Source organism: Chrysochloris asiatica, unplaced genomic scaffold (assembly GCF_000296735.1).
Source record: "Chrysochloris asiatica unplaced genomic scaffold, ChrAsi1.0 scaffold00616, whole genome shotgun sequence".
Classification (NCBI taxonomy): Eukaryota; Metazoa; Chordata; class Mammalia; order Afrosoricida; family Chrysochloridae; genus Chrysochloris; species Chrysochloris asiatica.
In genome coordinates this window covers 217338-224844 of record NW_006409134.1, presented here as the reverse complement: position 1 = coordinate 224844, position 7507 = coordinate 217338, and positions in this window count along the sequence as shown.

The window sequence follows — 7507 nt, the reverse complement described above, 5'->3', positions numbered from 1 at the left end:
AAGGGTTTCTAGAACTTGCCCAGTGAAATAGGTTTCTTGCTGCACCTTTTTAGTGTACAGGACCTTAGGTGTAATCATTAGCCCCATCCAGAACCTCCTGAAGTGATACATTCCCACATGAAAGGACAAGGAGACCAGCCTGGAAAAACTAGAGGAACAGAAGATACTTCTTGAAAGAAAGATCAAAAGGAAATATCCAAAACAATAATGGCAGTCTGATTAGCTACTCCATGAACAAATAACTTGTTTGCCAGGGAGCCATCAAGGCAAGCAATCAGGTCCCTTAGGGACAACCCCCATCCAAAACTGAAACACAAAGGCAACACATAAGCTGGCATGTAAGATTGCTGGTGACCATGTTGATCAATTGGTTGGTGGAAGAGGGGATGGGCAGCAATAAAGATATGAGCTGAATTGGACCATGTTCAATGGACTCCCATTGACCATGAGATGAGAGGAATAGGAGGAGGTACTTGTTGGCCCAGAGTGTGGTGAAACCTGGAGACACCTGATCCCATGGATAGGTGCATAGCAATGGAGGGCTAGAGCTGAAAGTGAAGTGTCCAGCTGATATGAAGTAATGGGAGACACACAGAAATGCCCAAACTTATGGATAGTGCCCATTTGACCTAGCCTTAATGGCTTGATGATCAGAACTTGAATAGAGGAAGATAAAAAACAATTTTTGATAAAGGAAACAAGTGTAAATTGCTGCAATTTGATAAACTTGACCTATATGTATGAATGTAGTAGTTCAAAATACCAACTGAAAGGGAAGAAGTCTTCACAACAAGTATCAATCCTATCTTCTCTGTATACAAGAATGTTAGGGACAGGCAACTTAGACATTGGCTATTTAAAAAGAGCAGGGATATAAAGGCATGAATTGACTGGATTAAATGTTTTCAAGAGATAATTTATTTTAAGAGTGTGCAGAGGAAGGTACCAGTCATCTGTCTGTCATGCTGTTGTTGTTTGAGTTGCTGTGATTTCAAGGGCTCTGTCACCGGAATTTTAAATAACCAGCAGGGTCACCCATGGTAGACAGGTTTCATAAGAGCTTCCAGACAAAGACAGACTAGGAAGAAAGAGTGACGAACTACTTCTGAATCACTAGTCACTGAAAACTCTATGAATAGCAGAGAAACACTGTCAGATACAGGACCAGAAGGTGGGAAGGCACTCAGAATGTGACTGGGAAAAAAAATGTCTCCTCAAAGTAAGAGTTGACCATGATGATGTGAATAGAGTTAAGGTCGGGGGAGAAAAGTGCACAGAACCTTCATTTACTGATGGGCCACAACTCAAAATGAGAAAAACAGCTGTAAACATACATTGAAAATCGGAACATGGAATGTATGAAGTATGAATCTGGGAAAATTGGAAGTTGTCAAAAATGAAATGGAATGCATAAACATCGATATCTTAGGCATTAGTGAGCTGAAATGGACTGGTATTGGCCATTTTGAATCTGACTACGACATGGTTTACTATGCAGGGAATGACAAATTGATAAGGAATGGTGTTGCATTCATCGTCAAAAAGAACATATCCAGATCAGTCATGAGGTACAATGCTATAAGTGATAGGATAATATCCATGTGCCTGCAGGGAAGCCCAGTTAATGCCACTATTATTCAAATTTATGCACCAACCACTAAAGACAGTGAAGATGAAATAGAATAATTCTACAAACGTCTTCAATCTGAAATCAATCAAACATGCAATCAAGATGTATTCCTCATTACTGGTGATTGGAATGCAAAAGCAGGGAGCAAAGAGGAAGAATGAGTAGTTGGAAAATTTGGACTTGGTGATAGAATGATAGATTTCTGCAAGACAAATGATTGCTTATTTCAAATGCCTTCTTTAGACAGATAGAGCACGTAGAAATCAAATTGACTACATCTGTGGAAAGAGAAGATGGACAAGCTCCATATCATCAGTAAAAAACAATGCCAGGGGCACACTGTGGAACAGACCATCAATTACTCATCTGCAAATTCAAACTGAAGCTGAAGAAAATGAAAACAAGTCTACGAGAGCCAAAATATGACCTTGAATTTATCACACCTGAATTTAGAGATCATCTGAAGAACAGTTTTGAAACATTAAACACTAAAAACCGAAGACCAGAAGAGTTGTGGGATGACATCAAGAACATCATACATGAAGAGAGAAAAAGTCATTAAGAAGACAAGAAAGAAGGAAAAGGTCAAAATGGATGTAAGAGGAGACTCTGAAACTTGCTTTCCAGCCTAGAGAAGCTAAAGCAAATGGAAGAATTTAAGAAGTTCAAGAGCTGAACAGAAAATTTCAAAGATCATCTCAAGAAGACAAAACCAAATACTGTAATAAAATATGCAAAGATTTGGAATTAGAAAACCAAAAGGGAAGAACACAGTCAGCATTTCTCAAGCTGGGGGAACTGAAGAAAAAATTCAAGCCTTGACTTTCGTTATTGAAAGATTCTTTGGTCAAATTATTGAATGATGCAGAATGCATCGAGAAAAGATGGAAGGAATACCCAGAGCCATTGTACCAAAAGGAAATGGTTAATGTTCAACCATTTCAAGAGGTACCATATGAACAAGAGCCAATGATACTCAGGGAGGAAGTCAACATCTTTCTGGAGTCCTGGTGTGGAGTTATAGGCTAAATACTGGACTGCTAACCACAAGGCCAGTGTTCAAACCCAACAACCCCTTGTCAGAAACTCTATACAGATTCACCCTGAGTTGGAACGAACTTGACTAAAATGTTCTTTATACAAACCATGGTATTTTAATTTACCTCATGTGTACAGGAAACCTAGAGAGTGAATAAGGAAGAATAAGTATTAACTTATGCATTTCAATTACTGTGTTTAAGATTATTGAATGTACTATGGATTTTCAGGAGACTGAGCAATTCTGTCTTTAAAAAGATGCTGTCAGAGGATGGTAAGACTTCACCTTATGTACTCTGGACATGTTATCAGGAGAAGGACTCCATTCCTTGCAAAGCACAGGGTCAGAGAAAGACAGAAAGATCCTCTATGAGATGGGATGACACAGTTGCTGCATCAATGGGCTCAAACATAGCACCTATTATGAGGATAGTAAATGACTGGACAGCATTATTTTCTGCTGTTCCTAGAATTGCTATGAGTTGGACCTGACAAGACAGCAACTAACAACACATATATGCACTCACACACATTTTATATAACCAATTAAAATACATTAAATTTGGTTTATGGACAAAGACATGGACTAAGTTTCTAATTTAAAGGGATCATCTTCAGATAATACTCTTCATTTGTACATTGTCATGTCACATTTTGTAACAATACTACTAGTCACTAACAAACTTTCTCTGCTGTACAAAGTCCAATCATTTTTTTGTTTACTCACCACATTCTTTGCTTATATTTTTGCTTATCATTGAGGAGAAATAGCATTTATTTCTGTAAGTGATGAATAAATAAGGAAATAGGGACCTTTTAAAATAACAAGCAATCACAGATTGTAAAATTTTCATAATAGAAGTTGATATAATAGTTCAAGTCAATTACTATAGGTCAAACAGCTGCCTCTGATCTGATTTTCCAAGAAGCAATTTTGCCAAAAGTTACTTGACCCTTGGTAACTCTAGCAATTGGTTAGACTCAAAGAGATTGAAAATGACGTCAATAATTTGGCACCTATCTTCAGTGATTTGTATTTCTATTATTGAAGAAAAAAACTTTTCAGTGAAAGTAATAAATCTTTTCTTGAATAAGTGACAGATGTTTTAGACTGGCAAATTTGCTTTCAGTAAATCTATTAGAGAAAAACAATCCTTCATGTTTCAAAAAGGTAACAATAGGTCAAATATTAAGATTTGAATCTAATCCTTCAGCAGCTGGGCTATGAATGAAAATCCCTGATCTAAAACTGTATTTCAGAAAATTCTGTTGGGGCAGATGTCTTGTGACTATTATTTCATAGCATCTGATTAATTTTCCATGTGTTTTGCAAAATTGCATTTAAGTACTGATCTTCTTTGTGAGATACATAGCTATGTTCTTGCATAGAAGACCTTGCAATACAGTGTGTTAAGCATAGAGTGAACCTGGTGATATAGTGGGTTAAGTGTAGTGTTGCTAATCAAGAATTCATGTGTTTGAACCCAGCAGCTACTCTATGAAAGAAAAATGAGGCAGTCTGCTTCCTTATAGATTTACAACTTCTGAAATCCTGTGCTTGTATTCCTGGTGACACGGTGGGCCAGGCATTGGCCTGGTAATTGCAAGGTGAGTTTGTCTGTTCTTGTAAAGATTTACAGTCTCAGAAACATTCTATAAGGCTGCTGAGAGTCAGAATCAACTTGATAGCAGTGAGTTGAAAACCTTCTGAGACAGGACAGTTCTACTTTGTTCTATAAGATTGGGATGAGCCAGAATCAACTTGATCATAGTGGGTTTCATTTTTGGTATATGTGTATATATATTTGTGTTTATATTACCAATGAGAAGATAATCAGGAACCCAAAATCAGTTTATTATTACAAAATATTCCATTTAGATAAAGTCATTCCATTTCTGCAAGGTTTTAAGAGAATAATGGCAAGAAAGGACAACAGTGCACCATAAATGGAGATCCATTTTAATACACATTAAGATATTAAAATGAGGACGTATACTTCTTTTAGACTACCTAGATTTTATTTTCTTTTGTAGTCACATATTGTATGAAGGAGCTTCAAAAAGTTTGAGGAAAGACTCCATTATCTTTTAATTCTATTTTTCCATGAACTTTTTCAAGCCTGATCACATTATACATTTAATCATGAAGGACTATACATAAGCTATTGCCTTTGACTTAAACTATCTTCCATTCCCTCTTTTATCAGATATCATTACAATCTCATATCCTATTTAACTTGCCACTCTTCCTAAACTGGATAAATTTCCTTTATTAAAGGTACTCTATAGGACCTGAGTCAACAGCACTTAAAAACAACATAGCACCACAAGAATCCTGGTGTGGTGCTGTGGGCTAATGCACTGGACTTCAAAATCAGATTGGACCACAAGTTTGGAGGTTCAGACTCACCAGTCACTCCTCAAAAACTTTATACAGGGTTGCTATGGGTCAGGACAGATTCGATGGCTCTGAAAAACAATAACAACATAGCATCACATATGCACTATGTTCTAATCATGCTTATAATTTTATATTTAATATGTATTAGCTTTTATTAATATATTTCTCATTCTCTGACCTCTTCTGTTATTATTTATACACATGCATTTGTATATATGTGTTTGTACATACATGTGCATACAAATATTGTTGTTAACTGCTATCAAGTCTATTCTGACTCATAGTGATTCATAGGAGCAGCTGATGGTTTTTAATTGCAGAACTTGGGCTTAGTTGTCCTGGTGACAATGGAGCTTAGGAACTGGGCTGGTAATCATAAGGTCAAAAGACAGATGAACCTCTCTGTTAGTCAGGAACACTATATATAACAGATTTGATGCATTTGACACAAATGACAGAAAACCAGAAGAGATATGGGAGGACAAAAAGAACACCATACAGGAAGAAAGCAAAAGGTCATTTAAATCAAAATAAAGAAAGAAAAGGCAAAATTGGATGTCAGAAGAGACTAGGAAAATTGCTTTCCAGCATAAAGATGCTAAGTTAATATAAGAAGTCAGAAACCAAAAGAGCTCAATAAAAAATTCCAAAGGTCATCTCTAGAAGACAAAATATTAAAACATATAAAGACCTGGAGTTACAAACCAAAAGGAATGACCATACTCCACATTTCTAAAAGAAGTAAAAAGAACTCAAGAAAATGTTCAGGGTTCTACTTGCACTATTCAAGGATTCTATGGTCAAATATGAATGATGCAGAAAGTATCAAAAGAAAATGGAAGGTGTATGCAAAGTGACTGTATCAAAAAGAAATAGTCGGGTCAGCAATACCACAGAATACCAGACAAAGTGGATTCAGGATAGAGCTCCACAACTTTGAACACATAGGTAGAGATATTAAAAAAGCTTGAAGGCTTATAGCTAGTGGAACTTTTAGCGGAAGTAAGAAAGCTTGCACTTTAGAATCTGCGGGACTCAGCAGCCTGGAGTTGACAACTTGGGTGAGACCAAATGGAAAGACCAAGTGGGGAACAACAGACCTGCCAAGAATTAACCACTGTGGGAACATTGGAACAAAGGTTACAATATTCTGTCTGGATTGCTTTGTTCTGATTTTTTTTTTTTTTTTTTTGCAGTCTGTGCACCTCCATCATTCTGGTGACTACAGGGTGGGTTCCTGAGCAAGTGTACACCCCCACCCCCACCACTGAAGGATTCTTCCAGTGTGCATGCACACAGATCCTCTCAGCATTTACAGAAACTTGCCTTCTTGCTTTTTTGGGTGACATAGGGTCAGTTCAGACTCATAGTGACCCTGCACAGGTTTTCCAAGACTGTGAATCTTTGCAGGAGCAGAGGGCTTAGTCTTTTTCCCATGGAACAGCTGGTGGTTTCAAGATGCTGGCCTTGGGGTTAACAGCCCAATTTGTAACCACTACACTACAAGCAGGCAGCTTAAAACAGCCATAGCCAGCCCTGAACTATTTATTAATAGGGAAAAGGTCAGAATAGGGGGTGTGGAGAGGGAGAGAGTTTAAAAACAAAGCAGGCTGAAAACTAAATCCTGAGGGTACAACATAACAACAAACAGTGGCATCTTGGAATTTATCAGATAGCATTGAAGGCAAAAAGTGGAAATAGGACATTAATGTCATACTCATAAAAGGCTACAGAATTAAAAAAAAAAAATTCACTTCTCTCTCTCCTCTCCTTTTTCAACGATTATAGACTATATTGTCCAATCTGTGTTTTTTGTTTTGTTTTTTTTAGGTGTGCTTCTTGTGTGTTTCTTTTCTTTAGTTCTGTTGTGTTTTTAACCTACAGGGGGCTCTTTCTCTCCCCATACTACCCAAGAAGACACAGCAATTATTCCCATACAGTTAAGAAACAATCACACCCTATAAAGCCCCACAATCCAGTCAAAAACCAATACCAACTGGCATATACTAGGGAGGAAGACAACAACTGTGAAAGTTACTCTGAATTAAGCAATAAAAAAAGTGAAAAAGGAAGCCCACATCCTAATTACATCAACCTGGAGGCAATCACAAACCATAAAAAATGCCAAAATGTACACTCAATTAACTATTAAGGCCACAGGTAAACACTTAAATGTGTCCAAAAAGCAAAAAGCGATGACCATATCAGCACACGTCCAGAAACAAGATAAAATGTCTGAGACAAATGACCTAGAGATAGACCTGGACTCCATTCTGGAAGCAGGGTAGACTTTGGAAATGCTGGAGAAGGAATTCAGAAAAATGATTATAAAATGTTTCAAAACACTTTACAATGGAGTTGAGAAAAAAAGGAAGAAACAGTAAAGTGTTACAGAAACAATTAAATAAGATAGATACAGCATTGGAAACAATTCAAAA